Here is an 8,052-nt window from a genome sequence, read left to right as displayed (position 1 = left end):
GACAGACAGACAGACAGACAGACAGACAGACAGACAGACAGACAGACAGACAGACAGACAGACAGACAGACAGACAGACAGACAGAAGGTGTTAAGCACAGAAACAGACAGACAGACAGACAGACAGACAGACAGACAGACAGACAGACAGACAGACAGACAGACAGACAGACAGACAGACAGACAGACAGACAGACAGACAGACAGACACAAGGTGTTAAGCACAGAAACAGACAGACAGACAGACAGACAGACAGACAGACAGACAGACAGACAGACAGACAGACAGACAGACAGACAGACAGACAGACAGACAGACAGACAGACAGACAGACAGACAGACAGACAGACAGACAGAAGGTGTTAAGCACAGAAACAGGCAGACAGACAGACACAAGGTGTTACAGACAGAAACAGACAGACAGACAGACAGACAGACAGACAGACAGACAGACAGACAGACAGACAGACAGACAGACAGACAGACAGACAGACAGACACAAGGTGTTAAGCACAGAAACAGACAGACAGAAAGACAGACAGATACAAGGTGTTAAGCACAGAAACAGACAGACAGACACAAGGTGTTAAGCACAGAAACAGACAGACATACACAAGGTGTTAAGCACAGAAACAGACAGACAGACAGACAGACAGACAGACAGACAGACAGACAGACAGACAGACAGACAGACAGACAGACAGACAGACAGACAGACAGACAGACAGACAGACAGACAGACACAAGGTGTTAAGCACAGAAACAGACATACATACATACATACATACATACATACATACATACATACATACATACATACATACATACATACATACATACATACATACAGACAGACAGACAGACAGACAGACAGACAGACAGACAGACAGACAGACAGACAGACAGACAGACAGACAGACACAAGGTGTTAAGCACAGAAACAGACAGACAGACAGACAGACAGACAGACAGACAGACAGACAGACAGACAGACAGACAGACAGACAGACAGACAGACAGACAGACAGACAGACAGACAGGCAGGCAGGCAGGCAGGCAGACAGAAGGTGTTAAGCACAGAAACAGACAGACAGACAGACAGACAGACAGACAGACAGACAGACAGACAGACAGACAGACAGACAGACAGACAGACAGACAGACAGACAGACAGACAGACAGACAGACAGAAGGTGTTAAGCACAGAAACAGACAGACAGACAGACACAAGGTGTTAAGCACAGAAACAGACAGACAGACAGACACAAGGTGTTAAGCACAGAAACAGACAGACAGACACAAGGTGTTAAGCACAGAAACAGACAGACAGACACAAGGTGTTAAGCACAGAAACAGACAGACAGACAGACAGACACAAGGTGTTAAGCACAGAAACAGACAGACAGACACAAGGTGTTAAGCACAGAAACAGACAGACAGACAGACAGACAGACAGACAGACAGACAGACAGACAGACAGACAGACAGACAGACAGACAGACAGACAGACAGACAGACAGACAGACAGAGACACACAGCTGTGAGTCTTTCTGGGTAAGACCCTGAGTCAATACATGTTAGAATCCCAGCTGTGAGTCTTTCTGGGTAAGACCCTGAGTCAATACATGTTACAATCACAGCTGTGACAGAAGACAGTCAATACATGTTAGAATCACAGCTGTGAGTCAGGGTAGACAGACAGACAGACAGTTAGACACAGCAGACAGACAGAAGACCCTGAGTCAATACATGACAGAATCCCAGCTGTGGTGTTTCTGCAAGACCCTGAGTCAATACATGTTAGACATCACAGCTGACTTTCTGACAGACCCTGAGTCAATACATGTTAGAATCCCAGACAGTGAGTCAGAAGACCCTGACAGACAGACAGAATCAGACTGTGAGTCTTTCTGAAGACAGACAATACATGACAGAATCACAGCTGTGAGTCTTTCTGGGTAAGACCCTGAGTCAATACATGTTAGAATCCCAGCTGTGAGTCTTTCTGGGTAAGACCCTGAGTCAATACATGTTAGAATCACAGCTGTGAGTCTTTCTGGGTAAGACCCTGAGTCAATACATGTTAGAATCCCAGCTGTGAGTCTTTCTGGGTAAGACCCTGAGTCAATACATGTTAGAATCACAGCTGTGAGTCTTTCTGGGTAAGACCCTGAGTCAATACATGTTAGAATCCCAGCTGTGAGTCTTTCTGGGTAAGACCCTGAGTCAATACATGTTAGAATCCCAGCTGTGAGTCTTTCTGGGTAAGACCCTGAGTCAATACATGTTAGAATCACAGCTGTGAGTCTTTCTGGGTAAGACCCTGAGTCAATACATGTTAGAATCCCAGCTGTGAGTCTTTCTGAAGACCCTGAGTCAATACATGTTAGAATCACAGCTGTGAGTCTTTCTGGGTAAGACCCAGTCAATACATGATAGAATCCCAGCTGTGAGTCTTTCTGGGTAAGACCCTGAGTCAATACATGTTAGAATCCCAGCTGTGAGTCTTTCTGGGTAAGACCCTGAGTCAATACATGTTAGAATCACAGCTGTGAGTCTTTCTGGGTAAGACCCTGAGTCAATACATGTTAGAATCACAGCTGTGAGTCTTTCTGGGTAAGACCCTGAGTCAATACATGTTAGAATCACAGCTGTGAGTCTTTCTGGGTAAGACCCTGAGTCAATACATGTTAGAATCCCAGCTGTGAGTCTTTCTGAAAGACCCTGAGTCAATACATGTTAGAATCACAGCTGTGAGTCTTTCTGGGTAAGACCCTGAGTCAATACATGTTAGAATCCCAGCTGTGAGTCTTTCTGGGTAAGACCCTGAGCAATACATGTTAGAATCACAGCTGTGAGTCTTTCTGGGTAAGACCCTGAGTCAATACATGTTAGAATCACAGCTGTGAGTCTTTCTGGGTAAGACCCTGAGTCAATACATGTTAGAATCACAGCTGTGAGTCTTTCTGGGTAAGACCCTGAGTCAATACATGTTAGAATCCCAGCTGTGAGTCTTTCTGGGTAAGACCCTGAGTCAATACATGTTAGAATCACAGCTGTGAGTCTTTCTGGGTAAGACCCTGAGTCAATACATGTTAGAATCCCAGCTGTGAGTCTTTCTGGGTAAGACCCTGAGTCAATACATGTTAGAATCACAGCTGTGAGTCTTTCTGGGTAAGACCCTGAGTCAATACATGTTAGAATCAGAGCTGTGAGTCTTTCTGGGTAAGACCCTGAGTCAATACATGTTAGAATCCCAGCTGTGAGTCTTTCTGGGTAAGACCCTGAGTCAATACATGTTAGAATCACAGCTGTGAGTCTTTCTGGGTAAGACCCTGAGTCAATACATGTTAGAATCCCAGCTGTGAGTCTTTCTGGGTAAGACCCTGAGTCAATACATGTTAGAATCACAGCTGTGAGTCTTTCTGGGTAAGACCCTGAGTCAATACATGTTAGAATCCCAGCTGTGAGTCTTTCTGGGTAAGACCCTGAGTCAATACATGTTAGAATCCCAGCTGTGAGTCTTTCTGGGTAAGACCCTGAGTCAATACATGTTAGAATCACAGCTGTGAGTCTTTCTGGGTAAGACCCTGAGTCAATACATGTTAGAATCCCAGCTGTGAGTCTTTCTGGGTAAGACCCTGAGTCAATACATGTTAGAATCACAGCTGTGAGTCTTTCTGGGTAAGACCCTGAGTCAATACATGTTAGAATCAAGCTGTGAGTCTTTCTGGGTAAGACCCTGAGTCAATACATGTTAGAATCCCAGCTGTGAGTCTTTCTGGGTAAGACCCTGAGTCAATACATGTTAGAATCACAGCTGTGAGTCTTTCTGGGTAAGACCCTGAGTCAATACATGTTAGAATCCCAGCTGTGAGTCTTTCTGGGTAAGACCCTGAGTCAATACATGTTAGAATCACAGCTGTGAGTCTTTCTGGGTAAGACCCTGAGTCAATACATGTTAGAATCCCAGCTGTGAGTCTTTCTGGGTAAGACCCTGAGTCAATACATGTTAGAATCACAGCTGTGAGTCTTTCTGGGTAAGACCCTGAGTCAATACATGTTAGAATCCCAGCTGTGAGTCTTTCTGGGTAAGACCCTGAGCCAATACATGTTAGAATCACAGCTGTGAGTCTTTCTGGGTAAGACCCTGAGTCAATACATGTTAGAATCCCAGCTGTGAGTCTTTCTGGGTAAGACCCTGAGTCAATACATGTTAGAATCACAGCTGTGAGTCTTTCTGGGTAAGACCCTGAGTCAATACATGTTAGAATCCCAGCTGTGAGTCTTTCTGGGTAAGACCCTGAGTCAATACATGTTAGAATCCCAGCTGTGAGTCTTTCTGGGTAAGACCCTGAGTCAATACATGTTAGAATCACAGCTGTGAGTCTTTCTGGGTAAGACCCTGAGTCAATACATGTTAGAATCACAGCTGTGAGTCTTTCTGGGTAAGACCCTGAGTCAATACATGTTAGAATCACAGCTGTGAGTCTTTCTGGGTAAGACCCTGAGTCAATACATGTTAGAATCACAGCTGTGAGTCTTTCTGGGTAAGACCCTGAGTCAATACATGTTAGAATCACAGCTGTGAGTCTTTCTGGGTAAGACCCTGAGTCAATACATGTTAGAATCCCAGCTGTGAGTCTTTCTGGGTAAGACCCTGAGTCAATACATGTTAGAATCACAGCTGTGAGTCTTTCTGGGTAAGACCCTGAGTCAATACATGTTAGAATCACAGCTGTGAGTCTTTCTGGGTAAGACCCTGAGTCAATACATGTTAGAATCACAGCTGTGAGTCTTTCTGGGTAAGACCCTGAGTCAATACATGTTAGAATCCCAGCTGTGAGTCTTTCTGGGTAAGACCCTGAGTCAATACATGTTAGAATCACAGCTGTGAGTCTTTCTGGGTAAGACCCTGAGTCAATACATGTTAGAATCCCAGCTGTGAGTCTTTCTGGGTAAGACCCTGAGTCAATACATGTTAGAATCACAGCTGTGAGTCTTTCTGGGTAAGACCCTGAGTCAATACATGTTAGAATCACAGCTGTGAGTCTTTCTGGGTAAGACCCTGAGTCAATACATGTTAGAATCCCAGCTGTGAGTCTTTCTGGGTAAGACCCTGAGTCAATACATGTTAGAATCACAGCTGTGAGTCTTTCTGGGTAAGACCCTGAGTCAATACATGTTAGAATCCCAGCTGTGAGTCTTTCTGGGTAAGACCCTGAGTCAATACATGTTAGAATCACAGCTGTGAGTCTTTCTGGGTAAGACCCTGAGTCAATACATGTTAGAATCCCAGCTGTGAGTCTTTCTGGGTAAGACCCTGAGTCAATACATGTTAGAATCACAGCTGTGAGTCTTTCTGGGTAAGACCCTGAGTCAATACATGTTAGAATCACAGCTGTGAGTCTTTCTGGGTAAGACCCTGAGTCAATACATGTTAGAATCCCAGCTGTGAGTCTTTCTGGGTAAGACCCTGAGTCAATACATGTTAGAATCACAGCTGTGAGTCTTTCTGGGTAAGACCCTGAGTCAATACATGTTAGAATCCCAGCTGTGAGTCTTTCTGGGTAAGACCCTGAGTCAATACATGTTAGAATCCCAGCTGTGAGTCTTTCTGGGTAAGACCCTGAGTCAATACATGTTAGAATCACAGCTGTGAGTCTTTCTGGGTAAGACCCTGAGTCAATACATGTTAGAATCCCAGCTGTGAGTCTTTCTGGGTAAGACCCTGAGTCAATACATGTTAGAATCACAGCTGTGAGTCTTTCTGGGTAAGACCCTGAGTCAATACATGTTAGAATCACAGCTGTGAGTCTTTCTGGGTAAGACCCTGAGTCAATACATGTTAGAATCACAGCTGTGAGTCTTTCTGGGTAAGACCCTGAGTCAATACATGTTAGAATCCCAGCTGTGAGTCTTTCTGGGTAAGACCCTGAGTCAATACATGTTAGAATCACAGCTGTGAGTCTTTCTGGGTAAGACCCTGAGTCAATACATGTTAGAATCACAGCTGTGAGTCTTTCTGGGTAAGACCCTGAGTCAATACATGTTAGAATCAGCTGTGAGTCTTTCTGGGTAAGACCCTGAGTCAATACATGTTAGAATCCCAGCTGTGAGTCTTTCTGGGTAAGACCCTGAGTCAATACATGTTAGAATCCCAGCTGTGAGTCTTTCTGGGTAAGACCCTGAGTCAATACATGTTAGAAACCTCTTGGGCAGCGATTACAGCTGTGAGTCTTTCTGGGTAAGACCCTGAGTCAATACATGTTAGAAACCTCTTGGGCAGCGATTACAGCTGTGAGTCTTTCTCGGTAAGACCCTGAGTCAATACATGTTAGAATCACAGCTGTGAGTCTTTCTGGGTAAGACCCTGAGTCAATACATGTTAGAAACCTCTTGGGCAGCGATTACAGCTGTGAGTCTTTCTCGGTAAGACCCTGAGTCAATACATGTTAGAATCACAGCTGTGATTCTTTCTGGGGTAAGACCCTGAGTCAATACATGTTAGAATCACAGCTGTGAGTCTTTCTGGGTAAGACCCTGAGTCAATACATGTTAGAATCACAGCTGTGAGTCTTTCTGGGTAAGACCCTGAGTCAATACATGTTAGAATCACAGCTGTGAGTCTTTCTGGGTAAGACCCTGAGTCAATACATGTTATAATCACAGCTGTGAGTCTTTCTGGGTAAGACCCTGAGTCAATACATGTTATAATTACAGCTGTGAGTCTTTCTGGGTAAGACCCTGAGTCAATGCATGTTAGAATCACAGCTGTGAGTCTTTCTGGGTAGGACCCTGAGTCAATGCATGTTAGAATCACAGCTGTGAGTCTTTCTGGGTAAGACCCTGAGTCAATACATGTTAGAATCCCAGCTGTGAGTCTTTCTGGGTAAGACCCTGAGTCAATACATGTTAGAATCCCAGCTGTGAGTCTTTCTGGGTAAGACCCTGAGCCAATACATGTTAGAATCACAGCTGTGAGTCTTTCTGGGTAAGACCCTGAGTCAATACATGTTATAATCACAGCTGTGAGTCTTTCTGGGTAAGACCCTGAGTCAATACATGTTAGAAACCTCTTGGGCAGCGATTACAGCTGTGAGTCTTTCTGGGTAAGACCCTGAGTCAATACATGTTAGAAACCTCTTGGGCAGCGATTACAGCTGTGAGTCTTTCTGGGTAAGACCCTGAGTCAATACATGTTAGAATCACAGCTGTGAGTCTTTCTGGGTAAGACCCTGAGTCAATACATGTTAGAAACCTCTTGGGCAGCGATTACAGCTGTGAGTCTTTCTGGGTAAGACCCTGAGTCAATACATGTTAGAAACTTCTTGGGCAGCGATTACAGCTGTGAGTCTTTCTGGGTTAGACCCTGAGTCAATACATGTTAGAATCACAGCTGTGAGTCTTTCTGGGTAAGACCCTGAGTCAATGCATGTTAGAATCACAGCTGTGAGTCTTTCTGGGTAAGACCCTGAGTCAATACATGTTAGAATCCCAGCTGTGAGTCTTTCTGGGTAAGACCCTGAGTCAATACATGTTAGAATCCCAGCTGTGAGTCTTTCTGGGTAAGACCCTGAGCCAATACATGTTAGAATCACAGCTGTGAGTCTTTCTGGGTAAGACCCTGAGTCAATACATGTTATAATCACAGCTGTGAGTCTTTCTGGGTAAGACCCTGAGTCAATACATGTTAGAAACCTCTTGGGCAGCGATTACAGCTGTGAGTCTTTCTGGGTAAGACCCTGAGTCAATACATGTTAGAAACCTCTTGGGCAGCGATTACAGCTGTGAGTCTTTCTGGGTAAGACCCTGAGTCAATACATGTTAGAATCACAGCTGTGAGTCTTTCTGGGTAAGACCCTGAGTCAATGCATGTTAGAATCACAGCTGTGAGTCTTTCTGGGTAAGACCCTGAGTCAATACATGTTAGAATCCCAGCTGTGAGTCTTTCTGGGTAAGACCCTGAGTCAATACATGTTAGAATCCCAGCTGTGAGTCTTTCTGGGTAAGACCCTGAGTCAATACATGTTAGAATCACAGCTGTGAGT

Source organism: Oncorhynchus gorbuscha, unplaced genomic scaffold (genome assembly GCF_021184085.1).
Source record: "Oncorhynchus gorbuscha isolate QuinsamMale2020 ecotype Even-year unplaced genomic scaffold, OgorEven_v1.0 Un_scaffold_2234, whole genome shotgun sequence".
NCBI lineage: Eukaryota > Metazoa > Chordata > Actinopteri > Salmoniformes > Salmonidae > Oncorhynchus > Oncorhynchus gorbuscha.
The sequence above is the reverse complement of the archived record's forward strand: the minus strand, read 5'-3'. Positions refer to the sequence as shown.